Source organism: Nothoprocta perdicaria, unplaced genomic scaffold (assembly GCF_003342845.1).
Source record: "Nothoprocta perdicaria isolate Ctin4 unplaced genomic scaffold, notPer1 scaffold_28, whole genome shotgun sequence".
NCBI lineage: Eukaryota > Metazoa > Chordata > Aves > Tinamiformes > Tinamidae > Nothoprocta > Nothoprocta perdicaria.
In genome coordinates this window covers 2,629,733-2,644,973 of record NW_020455510.1, presented here as the reverse complement: position 1 = coordinate 2,644,973, position 15,241 = coordinate 2,629,733, and the positions used below count along the sequence as shown (strand labels likewise).

The window sequence follows — 15,241 nt, the reverse complement described above, 5'->3', positions numbered from 1 at the left end:
CATCAACATAATTCCTTTAGGAGTGCCCATAAAATGCTTATGAATTTTTATAAACACAAGCTGTGTTTTGCTTTTAGTCTCTTGCTGTTTTTCTAAACTCTCCTGCCTTAACACAGTAGCGTTTCCCCCCTGTGATATGAGCAGTGTTTTGCAAAGCAGCCATTTTGACAAGCACGGGGTACTCAGGCTGAGAATCCCCAACCTCGCAGTATTTCACTGGTGGCTGGTGAGAGGGGCATAAAGGCTGCTCCAGCTGCGGGGGAACTGAAGGGGAAAAAAGGCGGGAGAGAAAAGATTAAGGTTTGATTGTTCAGTGCGTCATAATTAGTATAAAATTACTGGTATGGGAAAGAATTGCTGCATAGCTATTGTTGATAAATGTGTTCAGACTTTTACACCAGCTGATTTAGACCTTGTTGCTTTTTCTTTTTTTCTCAGAAGTGAAAACACATTTAATTGATCTGCAAAACGATTAAATTGAGATATATTTAAAAATCACTGGTCTGAATKATTCCCCACACTCTGTCCTTCTACAGACTGTCTTCAGTTCTACAGTGCTACAAAGCTAATTTCTGAGAGATAAGAAATGAGCCTGATGGCTGCTGATCTGTTTTCCTCCTGCAACTTTATTTTTATAATCTATTAGAGTGGGGGCAAAGAGAAAGAGATACTTGTATGTTTGGTGAGAAAGCGAGATTTATTATCCCTCCTTTAATTTGTTTTGGAGGCCTTGCTTGGTGAGGACACACTCTGTACTGAACAGAGTGTACTAATTAAGTACCAGGATGCAGACCAACCCGTTTACTTGAGACTTTGCCACAGACATGTTAATTGTTTACACGATTTCTTTTTCTTTTCAAATGATCTACACAATATCTACTGCCTGCCAGTAGGCTGATTAGCACTGCTCTCCCACCTTGTCAAAGACAAGGGAATCATTCCTGCTTCTGCTGGACAGGAAATTATTCTTCCAGCTACTAGTCTTTTCTGGCAGCAATTGTAGAACAGGCGTAATGATTTACATGAGGTGTCAATATTTTGTGTGTATGCTGTGTTGGAGTTGCTTCGTGATTTGGGGTCAGCAAGTATTTTTTCCATGCAATTAAGGAAAAATAACTTGGATGCTAATTAGAGAAGCTCTAATTAAAGTTTGTAATTATCTTCAGGGAAGGAGGCTAGTTACAGGAATCTTCCTTCAGGGCTGTATGCCGTGAGGTAGGGCACGCCAGCGTCCTTTTCCACTTTGGTCCTTAAGGCTTAGAAAACATGACTGCATTAAGGTAATATAAATACCAGATAAGGGATGCTGGAATTTCTAGGCTATTGCAACTTTATTCCACATATGGCTGTCTGCTGAAACTGGAAGCTCTGTGCAGAATTTAGATCCTTTGGCTTTAACTGGTAACATGAGCTAAAGGCTCTTGGAGAAGAATATCAAGATAGGCCTACTCATTTTGTGTCATCTTGACCAAAAGTATGGATGTGTACGCTATCCTGAAAGTAAGGGTCCAGTATTATACAGGCTGGACTAAAGCAGACTCGTCCTTTTCTGTGTTCTGAACTGCTTAGTGACCTCCCTCTGATTTTTTTTTTTCCTTCCTTTTGAAAGAATACAGGGAAGAACTTCTAAAAGTGATGTATATAGCAAACAAAAATGAGCATGTTTCTCCTGAAATAATCTTTTTTGTATGAATTCTTTTGCAGCTTAACAGGATGGTAGGGCTTTGAGAGACTTGCTCTGTTTAATTTCACGTATTACATCTTTGTTCATCTGTAGCTACAATGTCTTAAGTAGATATGTTTCTAATTAACAATGACTTGCTAACTGAACAAGGTTTTTATCTGATGTGAACAGGGTCTTTGGCCGTTTGGGAGTGTTTTCAAAATAAGGAAATGGCCCAACTGCTATCAAACAACAAATACTCACTTTATATCTTGAAAGAAATGAAATAATGCACTGCCATATTATGTGAATAAGTGTGGTATGACTTTCTGTGAAATCTGAAGTTTGATACAGATTTTCTAAAGTATCTCCCTTTAGAGAGGAATCTAAATATATTTATGTAATTGAGATAGAGATGGCCACAGCAGATTAGGGGTGTTGTCAAGAAAGAACTGTTTGTTTTAGTTTATGTTTATCACTTAAAATAAACCACCAAAAAAGTCTCCTTACAATGTTGTAAGTATTTGTGCTATCACACAAAGCACTGAATGTCCACATTTAAAAACCATTTTGAGAAAATTCTGTGCAAGACTATGCTAACATATAATGACAGTTGATTTCATCAGCTATAGTAGAACAGCCTCTTCTAAAATGCTAATAATAAAGGCGCATTTATTCAGTTTCAATATATTTAATGTACTGCAGTTTTGTAGGTAGGCGTGTGCCTTATAGCAACACCTATTTAGCTCTGCTTTGCTTTAGAAGTGGTTTTTCTCTTTCAAAAACCTACATTTCTGAACATCACTTTCTTTGAAGATTTGTTTTGAAATAGTTATGTTACATTAATAAATCTCTTCAGGGAGTTGATGCCCTTCTTAATAGCACTGCTTTTCACTACTTTCTTTTCTTTGGATGTTAATCTTAAATTGAAGATTAAAGATATTTCAGGAATTGGCAAGAATTCTGAATCATACTGAGCTTGACATGATTTGACTTGATCGCAGGCCCTGATATTTTCAGTGTTCTTAGGAATCCATAAACCATTAAAACAAAAGCAAAATATAAGGAAATGTTAGCCAGTCAAGCTCAGAAAGATAAGCAAATCCAGAAGTATCAGAGGCGCTAAACAAAGCATTTTTAATTCCTTTGCAGATGATTGAAGAACCGTTTTTCTACTCTTGTCTAGTTGCTTTGGCTGCTGTAACAACTGTTGGGCTGATGCAAGTGAAATGCAGACCACAGATCTTGCTGTGCATCTTCAGCACTAGAAAAAGCTGCACTGGAGAGTCTACAAGAAAATATGTATTTCATAATATAAACTTTCCTATATATAAGTAAAATTGCAGTGTGTGAAGAGATAAGATCATGAAAAATAAGACAAGGGTAGCACGAAGAGGTAAATTGTATTACAGCTTCTTGACAATTAAGGATTAGAGTTATATTAAATAGTTTAGTAGATCTTCTAACTCAGATGCCCCTCTAAATAGASACTTAAAGAAAGGAGAGAGGGAACGAGAAGAAACATGATGCTAAAAATGTTCAGTTACATTGTAATTAACCTGGAACAGTAACTTGCATAAAATTGATGCAAAGGAGGATTTCATGATTCAGTCTTTATTCTTGTAAGCTTTGATTTACATGCTTTGTTGTTAGGCGTTCCAGATTGGTAGCAGTGCATAGGTATTACTACAGATAATCACACAAAAATACTTTATGCTAGTGGTTTTTACATGAAGTTCAATCATTTTGCCAGGGCAGATGCTTCTGTACAGAAGACTTGCTTTCTAGAGCTAATGATTTTGGTTTTGTTCTACTTAGTCATCAAAATCTGAACTTGTGACATCTCGATAGCTAAGGTATATTTAATATTTACAAATTTCCCATGAACAGATTTCCTTCATATTTTGTGGTGTGCAGTTTTTCACCACATCCATTCTTGGTCTTCAGATTTTGTGCCCTTGATCTCATGTGAGAATTTGATATGTGGAATTAAATGTGGGAGAGCTAGATCGTGGTTTTGGTCACTGAGGTCATTTCCGCAACACAAATAGCTGCTCTAGGTGGGACTGACACTAACAGCAGTTACACTACGGGATACCYGTGTAGGCTGCTGCTGATTATTGTGTCCTGTTGCAGCACCCTAGGAGACACCACGTGAGCCAATTTGCAGACTGCACGTGCTGACCGCCTCCGGAGTGGCGAAAGGAGGGAATGAAGGATGAAGCATCATGGAAATTCCCACTGGAGTGCCAAAGGAAAAGCCTTTGGGCTGATCCTCTTGCTACTGAGCTGAAGCCAGAGCCTGAGGTGTCCTCCCTGCCACACTGTTGGACCTGGAGCCTCCCAGGTGGTGTCACCACCCGCCTCTGCAGGAGATGGTGCTTGTTGGAGTCAGTTACCTCAGGTAGGAAGCACTGTCGTGTTCACATCCTGATCCAGTTTCTCTGCACCACCYGTGGGAGTAGAGGGTTGAAACCTGTGCCTGGGAAACTAAAAATGAAGGAACGTGTTTCTTAGGACACTGTTGAGCTCAGGTGAAGATGTCCTAGATCTTCAGAAAAAAAAATGAGGTAAATCCCTTTTGCCTGGGATTAGTTGAGTGCAGACAGTATGGGGATGACTTGAAGTGTCTACATTTTTTTGATGCATCTTTTATTATCTGATCATCTTTGATYATCTGATATGTAGGAGATGAAGGCGGCAAGAAATGGTGGAGTAGGGGAACAAATTTACACAATACGGGAAAGGCTTGGTAGTGTTGTTCCCARTTCTGGGTGTCCCTCTGAAGAGCTAATGGATTTTTAAGGTAGCTGCTTGAAAATAAGCAACTTACCTTTCCTACAAATAGGAGCTATGCAAATTTTATTTATTGAGTAGGGAAAGAGGAAGGAAAAAGAAAAAGTGTTTTCTTCTTCACTTTCTGTCCCAGAGGTACCAGTCCTACTAAACTGCCTCAGCTGGAAAGAGAGTAGCAGCCGGAGCAGACGTGCCCCCACACCCTTGCTGACTATTTATCAGGAACTGTTACACAACTGCTGAGCAGAACAGATGATTTTAGAGGCATATGCATTGTATGATAGACTGATGAACGTTTACTAGCTTCTGGCAATTATTCCTAAAATAGGAAGAARAGTCAATGCATTTTAGTATACTGTCTAGATAAGAAAATATCATTAATGGTGAATAAAACCAGCATATACAAGATAGGCACTTCATGTTTTTGTGTGTTAATGCAATTTTTGAATAACAGCTGACATAAAGACTACTGAAAACCCCCTTTTTCACAACATTTTTATATTATGTGCTTAAGTTTAGTTATGTTTTTCCCTTTCCTAGATTTACTATATTATGATTGTACTTAGTGTCACAGAACAAGAATTTAGGGGTTATGTGATTATTCCTTTTTTATTCCTATTCAAATTTTGGTCAGTGTAAGGTAGGAAGTTTTTTTTTTTTTTTATGGACAGAAGTGCAGATGTTGACTAGAGTCTGAAGGGCAGTTGAGTTTCCTATTGTGACTGACATCACTAATAGAGACTATGCAGTCCAGATTCTGCTCCAGTTTGCACACCTCTTTAACCCAGTTATCATCAATTTAATGTGATGGCAACTACAGACAAGCAGCTGGATTTTTRGACAGGCCCTGCAATTGGAACATGAACAGCAGGTCTGTTGATGAGCTGGAAATCTCCACTACTGTTTCCCAGAATTGTTTGCGCCTCTGTAGAGCTAAGAAGGGTAAAAATAGTAAACAGTTTATTTAGTCTTCTTAAGTGTATTTTAGGACCCTGAATTTGTCACACCAAAGTTCTCTATGCCTGTTACTCCTCACCAAAACTTAAACGCTGTTTTAGATATGTTTGCGTTGTCTGCTTTTGGTTCCACCTGGCTTCCCCTAGGAGGGAAACCACTTGGAGCTCCCTGGACCACATACGACAAGTCCCCAGGTGTAGGTGGATGAAAATTTGCTCCAAAAGTAAACTCTTTGCATGTTATATTGCTAATGCAGATAGCCACTATTTTCATACCTAATTTTAAGTCAGGATATATGTGTTTGAATGAAATGAATATATTCTTTGAGTACCATATAAGCTGTTAGATTGAAATCAGATTTTGTGAAAGGGTGAAATACTGTACTTGATTTTATTAACTATCATTTCATGAAGTCAAAATATTATCTCATGGGAGGACATCCCACTGAATTTGCAGAAGCTACAAAAAGAAGTTGAAATGTAAAATAAAGTTTGAATTGTTCCTTGCGCCACGAATGAAGCTGTAAGAGGTAGTTTAGCAAGAGCTGCATTCTCGCTCCCCTTTCCCAGTGGCTTCTGGCATTTTCTTAACCATGCAGTTTGGAAAGGAATCCAGACGCGCCTAATTTGTGCCTGCAGTGACTTTCAGCAGCAGGGACTTGTGCTGTGAAAGTGCCTCTTTCTAGTGTGACAAAGATCAAGGCCAAATCCACGCGCTGTATTCTGTGCTTCATGATAGTTTTTTTTTTTGCTTTTTTTTTTTTTAACTTGTTCTCCCTTTTTTGCATGTTGAAATGCTGTGGAACTATGCAAATTCTCATACCAGCTTCTCCTTTAGAATATATATGACATGGGAGAAGTGCTTCTTGGGCAGTAGAGCTGGGGGAGAGCAGAGAAATGGAGTAATGCTCGAAGTAAAGATCCCTTCTGGTTTATTATTCCAGAGTTGCACGATGTGTTAGATCAGCTTTTGCTTTTGTTCCAGGAGACTTGAGTTGTGTTTTTCCCAGCTCCTTTCCTTTACTTCTTCCTTTCCCTTGCTGTGCATGCAGAAAGGGAGTCAGAAAGGGAATCCTCCTTTTCTAAGCTCAGACAAGAGGAGACAGCGTGGTCTAGTGGGTACAGTGTCATCATTCAGTGACACTGTGCGGCCAGTCCTTTGTGCTAGGGCCTAGTTCTCAGTTTAAACAATGCGGCTCGGGGAATTTTTAGTTACTAGTTTCTTTCATAGAAGAATGGAGGATGAGGGGGTAAAGGGTTCATAAAATAGAAAATGTTCGCAAAGGAGACTTAAATGCACAAGCTAGAAACTGTGAGGCTTGGAAGGAAAAGTAGTAAGTGGGAATTGGTTGCTTTGTCAAGGTGGAAGTTGCATGAAAATTCTCTATCCAAACGAAAAAAAAAGTTCAGGAATTTAAAAAGCAACAGTCTCCCAGGATGGCCCTCTCCAGCTTGTAGCTGGGGGTAAAAGTCAAGCAAGAAAAGAGCTGAAATCTGATATTCTTAAAACTTTGCTGTGGGTGATGCTTTCAGGAAAAAAATGTCTTCCATCTTTTGCGATCTGACAAATCCAGGTTGTTGGAAAAACAGATGAATTGGAACAATGGAAAGATTAAAAAGAACTGTGAACAAAGGGGCTTTGTTTTGAGATTTGCTWCATTGCTAGTGAAAGAGATGTGGGAAGAACAAAGGTTAAAGAGAAATGACTGGTCATGTCGATAGTAGCATCTGTCTGTATTCACCTTGAGACCGTGCGTGGAATAATCTGTCCACATGGGAATTTTTTATTTATTTTTTTCCTGAGCAGAGCGTATGATATATGTCTTCTATGGTGTATCTATATCAATAAATTAAACAGGGCTAGAGAGCAGATTGAAGAACTTGCGTGCGCCTCGTCTCATATTAGAGATGAATTTTTGCTCTTTGGCAGAGTTTGGGCCCTTGCAACCCATGTCAGTATCTGCATGTGTCTCGGGGCCTCGTGTGAATGGTGAGGGCAGCTCCTAGGAGGTAGGAGGAATGAGACCTGTTTTGGGGAGAAAAGGAAAATCCTGGGCATATCATACATGTTCCACAGGCCCTTTCTCTCAGAGCTATCAGGATTTGCATACATATTTTAAACCCTTTGAGAAAAGAGAAGTCTAGACACAAAAAGATTGTTTCCATTTCTGAGTATTCTTTTTTGCTTTTTGAGATGAACACAACGTATTCAGACTCAGTTCCTAAATGCAGTGAATGCTCCTTTCTGTTTTCCTGATCTCCTGGGTGGAGTGCAGGGTGATCGGGTGCCTCTTGGAGATTCATCATTTGCCTCACGGCACTGACATGTTCTCTAGGAACATTGCGCCCTCAGAGGAGGTCACGATCATTTTCTGCTGCAGTGCTGTTTTCTTCTCTWCCATGGAAACTTTCAGTATGGCAAAAGCAAGTCTTAAAATAGACCCTTTTTGCCCCAGAAAAGTAGATTCACATTCTTCCATTCTTGTTCAAAGCATCTTGTGTTTTATTCCGCCTCTCTGTTGCTGCCTGAGTGACCTCTTCGCCTCTCTAGCTTGCTGCTGATCATCTGCCTCTGTTCCRACAACATTTTTTGATTTCGTACTTTCCACTGCCTGTCAAAAGACAAAAGGTCTGTGTGTCCAGTCCCAACCACTTCTGGTTGGAATGATTTGGAAAACTGAAAATAATCATCTTTGTGTGGCAAAGGAACATTTGCCATTATGGCAAGGAACACAGTAGAACTGTAACTGGTAGTTAGCGCTTACCAATCTTCTTTTTATTAATCTTTATTCCCACTTATTGATAAAATCAAGATTTCTATAAAATTTATAAAATAATCTAAACGAGTTAACAGCTTGGCTCAATAAATGAGCATTTTAAATCTCTAACAAGGTTATATATCATAATGTGCTTAAATTATTAYTATTACATGCTGTTCCAAGAGTGTAAGGAGATTATAATTAATTCTGCAGAATCGATATCTTTATTGCTCATGCTTCTACCCACCTGGCACTTTCAGTAGGCTTGTAAAGAAGTCCYAAAATGAAATCAAATTCCTCAGAATACTGACCTGACAAGGACCTCTTCTTTGAGTGTGGCTTCTTTTCCAGTATTACCACCTGTGATTTTAGTAAATATTTTTGTGTTTATTTAAATGAAAATCTGTAAGAGTCAGTAACAATAACTGTACAGCACAACCCTTGCTGAGCAATAATGGTTGAAGATTTACTTTTCTTTCAGTTTATATAAATGTTACTTGTCTTCCAGCTTGGGTTCAAAGCAGCTTCCCCGCTACAATCTCCCTGGCTTCCTGAACTCCCCAYGTGGCCAGTCGTGGCAGTGCCACTGGAGGCAGCCCTGTGTGATCAGTTTGGCTCACAGCKGTACTCGGTGCCAATCGTAATCAGAAGGGTTAATGTGACTGGGTTCCTGGGTAATATTGGTCAGTCTCTATTGTTGTTCCCTTGGCCAAAAAAAAAAAAAAATCCCTCATATAAATTCTTTGGTGTGCTGTTTTATGGCCCCAGTTGCAGTCATGGTAGGTAAGGGAGCCACTTTGTGAAGAAAATTTAAAACAAAGGCAGAGGGTATGGATCTTTTTTTTTTTTTTTTTTTGGTGTGAAGCAAAGTACATGGTGACTCTTCATTGTAAGAATATCCACAGAGGAATCCACGAAGTCTGCTCTACCCTATGATATTTTTTCTCTCTCAAGATTGTGGAAAAATAGAGTTTATTTTATCAAAATTAATTACTAACTGGTGGTACCATCTGTGTAATATCAAAGCTCATATAAGAGTGTGTTTGCTGTTGATGTTTTCTTTCTTGATTCAGCTGATGGCAGAAGCATTCTCTTTGGAGCTGTAACTCTGACTGGATTTTGCCCRTTTCATTTGTCATTTAAAAGGAAGTAGAAGGTGGTAGGCGAAGTGTCTCATCTCCCTCCTGCTTTTGTGAACAGAGCAGGGAAGTGAAATGAATTTTAGTCAGATGTGAGAAATCTTTTCAGTCTTAATTTGCCATCTGAGAATGAGATGATTTGAACATAATAAAGAGTGTAAGATAGTTTGTGAGGGAGAGAACCAGAAATTTATTTGAGTTTGCTCACGCTGTGTGAAACACAAAATTAAAAAGACAGTGTTCTACTCCTGTAGCACTGCAGAAACATATTGTCTTGTTCAGCTACTAGGAGTTTGGGGGTATTAACAGTGCATTTTTTTCTGTTGAACGGGCCTTGTCATGTTACCACTTAGCACAAAATGCTACAGATCTTACAGATCTTACAGATCTTATTTTATTTTTACAACTGAGTTGTGTATGATGTTATGTGTTCATGTCTGTCTTGTCCCTTCTGATTGTGGTCTCCTTTCTTTCCCTCCCACTCTTCTGTCACTTGTCTGCCTTAGGATGATTTCTGACTTTTGCCAACTCCTTTATCTTTGCCCCAGGCATCCCTGTTTCTCTCTGTAAGCTGCTTGCATTGCTTTATAGCTGAAAAGATAAGAGAAACACACAGGAAATGTATCCAAACTACCCCTAAAGAAAGGAAACCKCCTTTCCAAGATGTTGGGGTTTCAGAGTGCCAGTGAGGTGGGAATATGTATCTAGCTTTTGGAAAGAACTTTCTTYAGGAAAAGTTCTTTAGGAAAAGTTAGGAAAGAGGCTTTTTTTCGGCACATAGACATTATTAGGAAAGAAGAATWAAATCCTATGTACAAATACAAGTTTTTTTAGTCTGACTGCATGCAGTTTCTCTTGGAGCAGTATTCTTTATGCTGTGGAAATGAGAAGGAGTCAGGTTTACGTGTAGGATTTGGACTAACTGTCACAAGCAGAGATCTAAATCTCTGAGGCACTTTGAAAGTCTGTACCTGAAACAAGTTTTGTTGGAGAGCTTATAAGCAGAGTCTTGGTGGCAGCGAGAGGTGCTCCACGGCCTGTTACGTGCGTTCACAGCCTTGCTTTTTAAATTCTGTGRTTACGCTTAGCAAGCTCGGCTTCCTCTCTGTCCCGCAGGTGCACACAGACTGCTCTCGGTGGCCAGGTCTGCTTTGCAAGCTGAGCGGCGGCGCCTCCGTGCGAGCGCCGGCCGCCCCTCCTGGCCGGCAGCGCGGAGCTGCCGACGGCCCTGGGGCACCTCTGCCCCAGCAGCCCTGCTGCGGCTCCGGCCGCCCCTCCTGGCCGGCAGCGYGGAGCTGCCGACGGCCCTGGGGCACCTCTGCCCCAGCAGCCCTGCTGCGGCTCCSGGAGCTCGCACGGGAAGGCTGGCCAGCTTTGCAGCGCCAGCAAGGGGCCCCCCGTGTTCACGGGCTTCAGCTCCCCTTTCGGGGAGGTAGCCTGCTTTCCCGAGAGTGGGATGGGAAAGGGATGCTTCCTGAATGGTTTGGCTMCTGATGAAGCCTTCTGTAAAACAGGGTTTTCCAAGGCCTCACATGAGATCCATCTATCCCCTCCCCTCCTTCCTACCCCTTTTCAGGAAAGAACCAAGAGTTTTCACAGAAGTAACCTCCTTCCTGCCTAACTGCAGCAAAGCATGGTAATATCGAGATAATGTCACAGAGCTAGGAGTGTGATGGGTTCCTGGACCTTTTAGTTTTATTTCAGTTTAGTTTCATTTTAGTTTAATACTTTTTATCTTCGTTAAAGTACTTCTTGATAAGTGGTCATCAAAAGTAGTTGAGTTTGAGTTAGACTTTATTAAGAAGCTCTGTTAAAATTGTTAACAAAATGGAACACTTTATTAAGAAGTTCTCTTAAAACTGTTAACAAAATGGATCTAGAGATGTAAAGATTTTGTAGAGTGTTACAATGTGATTGAAAATGTGGCGGTGTTGCRCATTGTAACATTGTGTGCAAAGTGATGGAAAGATCTGTTAAATTTATTAAATTTAACTCTWCAGTCCTGAGCACAGGACAGAAGGTTTATACAAATTCCTCAGTACAAATGATTATGTAACTTAGTTTTAGTTGTTTCTTCTACACTGGAAATAAGCTATGGCTTTCAAATCTAAAAAGCAGCAATCAGTCAAAGCAAACAGTAGTTGTGTTGCAAGCAMTCACAGCATAGGTTTCTTCCTTGCAGGTGTAGTGAGAAATAATGGAACTTTAATTCCCACAAAGATGAACATAGATGACTACCACCTGACAGGACTTCCCTTCTCCTCCTCTGCYGACACTCATGCCTGCTGTGGAATAGCACCAGAGACTGGAAAGGTCAGTGGTTTTTTTTTTAATATATATATATTTTTTCCCCTCTAGGAATGTGTGTTTTTTCCTGCCTCTGCTCAGTGTCAGTGTGTGTGTGTCAGCTGGAAGCCTGCCTCTGATACGCACTCCTGGGASCTTGGCTCTGCACTGTGAAGCCGTGTAGCATCATGGAAAGAGCCAAGCTAACAGAACTTGGGAGGGCTTCCGAATTCTCTYGAGGCCGCCTGAGCCCCTAGATTATTGCAACTGTGCCTTATCTCAATTAGTTCTCAGTCATTAGTATGCAAAGCTCAGTGTCTCCGGTCATCACTTGTTTTCCAGTAACAAAGCAAATGCTCTGCAAGAAAATACTTCCAGTGAGCCTAAAAATATTCTCATGAAAATGTATTTGCTTAAGCACAGTATGTTTTTACTGGCAATTTGCTTTAAGTGATGAAAATGGATTTTTTTCATCTGTCTTAAGAATATTACTTTGGAAAGAAAGCATCAAGAAATGTATTGGTCTCTCTTGAACATAGTCAAGTATACTGCGGTCTGCAGGAAAAGGGCAGCTTACTAACTTCATCTTTCTCAGAGCCTGTAGACTGCTGCAAGCAATACAATAGAAAAGGACTTTTAAAAAATATTTTAGATTTTATTATTGCAGCTCCAAGAAGATGGAAAAGGCAAAATATGTGTATTTTTATTTTAATGAATGCAATGATTTACAGATTATCTTTCAGTTCTGATAAGTTCATACTACAGTTTCAGGTATTTAAAACCATGGAGTATAGATGCTATGTCCAGTCTTGTGAGCGCTGTGTTACAGCACCACAGTTTGGCTTTTGTAGTTAACCTCTCATTCCGCTGTACCGAGCGAGAATGCGTCTCTTTATCCAGTCCTTTAACATCTCAGGCCTCAACTTGGCCTGTTTTGTTGCCAAGGCAACTCTGCCCTACAGTGTCACTCCTGCCTCCTCCCAGTGCCTTACTGCTATCCTGATAACTGAGGGGCACATCACAGAAATCAAACCTGTCATTCCCAGAGCAGGTATCGAAGATGTCCCCTGCCCGTTTCCAATATTATGGCCGTCTAGGTCAGAACAGTAGTCCTAAACTGTAATCCTTGCTGTATTTGTTTTTTCTTTTCTCTCTCTTTCTGATGTTCATTTCTTATTTTTATAAAAGAACCACTGAGCTTTGTGGGAAATACTTTCTGCGACTGAAAATAATAATTTTCTTTGGATATTAAAAGCACTGTCACTCTTAGTCTTTTCGTAAACCCGTTCTTTTTTTTTTTTTATATTTATTTCTAAACATGGAAGTAAACACTTTGAGCAGTGTTCAATATCTAGTGCTTAAATAGTGATGTGAAAATGGTTTCCTACCTTGAGTGCCTGCTTCCTGATTTTTAGGATCAAATATAGATTCAGTCTTTAAAAAATTCTGCTCTCCCTATTTCATGTAAAAATTAATTTTGTTTTGTAAACTGTGTGTCAGAAGCTGTAAACATTCTCCGAGTCTGGCAGTCCCTAGGAAGGAAGAACAGTTTTCCTTCCAGGACACTGACTAACAAGTAGCTGGGCAGTGGCTGTGGCTGACTTAGAACCGTTAAACGTGGAGACATTTTGTAGGTGGCAGGAAAAGTCAAAACTAGCAAATGAAGTATTTCTGGAATATATTGTAGCAGCTGGTTACCTGGTGCTCTTTTATGTGCCCTTCATTTGTCCAGTGAAGCATTTATTTGGCTTTTGTCCTTCGTGAAGTAAGGCAAATGAAAAAGGATTTTCACAGATTCTTTTGCTAAAAATAATATAATTTTGAAAAATACAATCTACTGCAAATTATATTTCCTATTATAAGCCTAGTAGCAGGAGGTTGGGGTGTATTGTTTGTAATTCCCAAWCTGATGCTGTACTGAGCACAATGTAATTTACTAGAAGTCCGTGTAACTCCCAGGGGGCAATACAAGGAATTCCAATATTCACATCTGTTGTGCATTCTGAATTGATTTGAACCAATATTATTTGCTTCCATTTTTTTCTGAGGAAAAATGCAGCCTTTAAATAGATTTTTTTTTCCCCTGAAGTAAGCAAAGCCTTCTTGCTTTCAAAGTTAGTCTAAGATGTTTCTGATATGATTTCAAATAAAAATGAATAAAAGTGATTTGGGGATTCAAGGGAAAAAAAAGGCTATTTTTTTTCCAAAATAGTGTTAGGTTTTGCTTACTGTGATTATGACATGCTATTGCTTACTTAAAATTTAATTACCTGAAAGCTAGAATGTATGTTTATTACTGATATGCTATCCTTACATTTAAACAAATAAATATAGGGTAAAATTCTTGAAAAAACTTGAGAATTGAATTTGTGACTGAGAATTTTACAAGTGATGTTTGTTTTAACTTTTTTTTGATGTAGTTACTGATGGCAGTCTGCTTTCTGACATGAAACCTTTCCCCAGCTCTGAAAAACCTATTGCTGTGTGACATTGGAGATGATGGCGTTGATAATTATTCTAATTTCTTTTTGTTACTGATTACAGCAAGGCAAATGAGTRGAATATGTATTCTCGTGACATTTAAATATACTGTCTTCTCCACTGGAAGAAATCTTGCTATCCCAGTACATCCCGAGTAATTGGTTTGTGTAAGAGTACGACTCTGTAACACAGGTAATGAGAATTCTCCTTTTATAGGCTGGGAAAAGTAGAGAAGTCAGCTCTAGCTGTTATTAAAGCAGCAGGGGTGCAGTAATCCTCACAGATGTGAATTTCTTCCCTGCGGAGAACCTGTTTTCCTTCATTTCTTTTCCTGACACTGGGCTCTGCTGTCGTACAYGGGCTTGGTAAATTCTCCCCTAAGAGAAGTTCTCAGTTAGTTGGAAGGCACTAGGTAGCTTCTACCAGAGTCGTGGATGTTAAATGGAGGCAGGGCAAGAGATGAACAAGGGTTTTGGGTGGAGCAGGACCTGCCATTGTGGCGGTTGGTTCCTCTCACACCACAAAGTTCAACTCTGAGCAGAAGCTTTGAAATATTCGTTGTGGATGTGTCCAGCAAAGCAGCGTAAACTGTGAAACACCAGTCTCTAACCAGGGAACTGGGGACAACCGAAAGACTGCGTTAATACTGGCCTGTGGCTATGAATAATATTCCCAGTTATCTTTAGAACTTGTGCAAACCCTGATGCAGGGATTATGTCATTCTATTTAAGACATAGAAACTTTATTCTGAAAAAAGCTATTTCCTTTTGTCAAAGGAGATGATAAGAAATGTAATAAATGGTGCTACAGGCACTATCACAATGAAGAATCATGCTCCTAGAACATTCTTAAAACTGAAAAGTTACGGAAAATCTTACTCCACCTAGACTAAAACAACTAACAAATTCTGCAAAATAAGTGATACTTCTGCAAGTGCTTATGATGCAGCCGGGAGAAGGAATTTAGCTTTCCTGCACCTCAGAGGATATATAGAAATCATGTGAGGCAAGAAGTGGGAAGGTATGGATAGACATTTCACAAAAAGTGATATAAGAGAAGTTCAAGCTTGCTAATGTAACTGTTATAGCATCACCACGGGAAGTTAGAAGTTTCCTAATTCCATATGGTTATCATGGTTAAGTAGATCAGATATAAAAGAAT

The 15,241-nt window shown here is 39.6% G+C and overlaps 1 protein-coding gene across 1 annotated transcript in view; it reads left to right on the top strand.

Moving 5' to 3' along the window:
• Positions 1 to 11,513: 11,513 nt before the first annotated feature.
• The window catches only part of SPON1 (spondin 1), a 230,947-nt gene continuing 227,219 nt past the window's right edge, over positions 11,514 to 15,241 (top strand). Inside the window, exon 1 of the mRNA XM_026041132.1 lies at positions 11,514 to 11,626. The gene's annotated coding sequence lies outside the window, so the exon portion shown is untranslated. The remainder of the gene's footprint in view (positions 11,627 to 15,241) is intronic.